Genomic DNA, 2,633 nt, shown 5'->3' on the forward strand with positions numbered 1-2,633 from the left:
ATATCTCGGAGGATGGATTTGTGAGTCTTCTCACCGAGAATAGTAACACTAAGGATGACTCTTAAGCTTCCAATTGATGAAGCTCTGCTCACAAAGATCAAGGATGAATTTGGTGAGTAGAAGGATTCCCAGTTATTTCTAAACTAATCTTAAACGCATAGAACTCTTGCTCAAGAGTCGTTGAAAAAGGCAAATAGCGCCCAAGAGTTATTGGAGGAGGTAAATCGCGAGTTGCCAAGCAATTTTCCCGATAGAGGGAACTTGTTGTGTGCATGTTTACCTTTGAGCCACAACAAAGATCACTGGAGGGTACCTATGGTATGATATCTTTTTTGAACCAAAATGCTTTGCTTAATTAGGCGATGGCATTTGTGTTGGTTTCCACCCCGGATTTGATTAGAATACAGTTCAATCCAATTCAGGCTATAATTTCGAGTTGTGATGTGATATGTTTTAAATCTCGTCTTCTATTCTTGTTGTTTTAGAATCATGAGTCATTTTCTGATGTTTAGAATACATATTAAAGGAGCAACTATAGGGACTTTAGGACTTCAGAATTAATTAAAACTTAAAAATATGGTTCAGACATGTTAGGGGATTAAGCTTATGGAGTTCGTTAACAACCCTACATGCACAGGACCTGCACATATACTAATATACGGATCGGAGTAGTTCAAAATATTAAAACTCAAAATTTCATGCAACAAAAGATAGACATGAATCCATCAACCCATGAACAAAATAGTAAATTTAAGTCTATTTAATCGTCCCCTCACCCCTAATCTCTCCGTTATTGAAGCTCGGAATGAAAACATGCATTGCATGTCAGATGAGGAGCACCATTTCAAGTCTAATATAAGGCCGATGCCGGAGCTTCCAAGACCTAACCTCAGTAGGTTGGTACTATCCTATCCGTAAGAACGGTTACATTATCATGTCCGCCGGGGATCGGGGTTCCTTCTTCTATGATGTTCCTCATGTTTTTCGTATAAATTACCACAAAAGTAAAGAAATGAAAAAAAAAAAAAGAGATATGAGTGACTAGCACAAACCTTGCACCAAACAAGAATAGTAATTGGAAACGAATAGCTATGGTCTATTTCCTTTTCTGAACCACAACAAAGGTAATTCGAGGATACCTATGGTCCGATGCTTTTTCTGAACGACAACAAAGGTAAGTCAAGGGCATTTATTACCTTTTCTGAACGACATCATAGGTAATTCGAGGGTACCTATGGTCTAAGGCCTTTTCTGAACTAGAACAAAGGTAACTGGAGGGTATCTGTGGGATGATTTCTGAATTACAACAAAGGTAACTGGAGGCAGTGGCGGAGGGAGCTGCCCCCACTGCCCAAAATTATACAGCCCCAAAACGACGTCGTTTTGGGGCTGTTATATATATAATTTTTTTATTATTTGTTAATCCTCCTCCGTCTCCATCGCGATTCTCGCTCTCGGCTCTCGCAGTCTCGCCCTCGCCAGTGTCGCCACTCACCAGTCCATCACAGATTCACATCGCCACCGCACCACCGCGCCACGCCGTCACCGACTGTCCGCCTCTACCCTCCGCCCGGCCACCCTCGCCCACGGCTCCATGGCTCCACCAGTCGGCCAGTCCACCAGGTTTGTTTGCCCAATTGCCCTAATTTTTTGTTTTTATTAATTTCCCTAATTTTGAAGTTGCCCATATTCAATTGATAGTTGATAATTGATATTAGATTACTAGTTGTTGTCTTGCTGTGAATGCTGTCTACTGTGGGTCAGTGGGTGTCAGTTAAATTGCAAGTGCTAGTGCTAAGTTGCTAACAATTGAATTAGGAATCTGCTAAGTAAGAACATGAACACATACTATGAGTTTGTATACTGTCTAGCACTGTTAATTAAGTAACAATTGTGGATTATTTTGCTCCTAAATTGCTAATTACTGATTGCTCATTGCCTATCTACTGTTTCTGTCTGTAATTTCTGTTAATGTGTATTTATTGATATACTTAAATACTTAATTGATATGTGTTATTCTGTCAATGTGTATTTACTTAATTGATATAATGTCAATTCATTGAGAAAGGTATCTTTGATCAAGTTTCAAATGAAGCAATTCTACAATGGTTTCAAAATATGAGAGAGCGTAGAGGAATATTATCATGTAGTTCATCATAAATCTTGTATTGTTATTTATAATGTATTTTGTATTTGAACAATGTTATTCGTATTTGATATTTTGTATTGAACAATGTTATTCGTATTTGATATTTTGAACAATTTTAAATTCATTTACGTTTGCTTCTTCGCCCCCACTCAACTTATTTTCTGACTCCGCCACTGACCGGAGGTTCCTATGGTTTGACCGCCTTTTTTGAACAACAACGAAAGTAACTTGAGGGTACCTATGATTTTATGCCTTTTATGTACCCGTGGGATGATGACTTTTCTGAATCACAACAAAGGTAACTAGAGAATAAGATTGATGCCATTACTGTACCACAACAAAGGTAACTAGAGGGTACCTATGGTCTGATGACTGTTCTGAACTACAACAAAGGTAACTTGAGGGTACATGTGGTTTGATGACTATTCTGAACCACAACAAGGGTAACTAGAGCTGCTCACAAACATTAACAAACACTAATGAA

The 2,633-nt window shown here is 38.6% G+C and overlaps 1 long non-coding RNA gene across 1 annotated transcript; it reads left to right on the forward strand.

Annotated features, from left to right (window-relative positions):
* Window positions 1-1,444: 1,444 nt before the first annotated feature.
* LOC115997619 lies at window positions 1,445-2,273 on the forward strand. The gene is made up of 2 exons (XR_004093762.1): window positions 1,445-1,623; window positions 2,069-2,273. It is a non-coding gene; the product is annotated as an uncharacterized LOC115997619 (long non-coding RNA).
* Window positions 2,274-2,633: the final 360 nt, after the last annotated feature.

This window comes from Ipomoea triloba, chromosome 11 (genome assembly GCF_003576645.1).
Source record: "Ipomoea triloba cultivar NCNSP0323 chromosome 11, ASM357664v1".
NCBI lineage: Eukaryota > Viridiplantae > Streptophyta > Magnoliopsida > Solanales > Convolvulaceae > Ipomoea > Ipomoea triloba.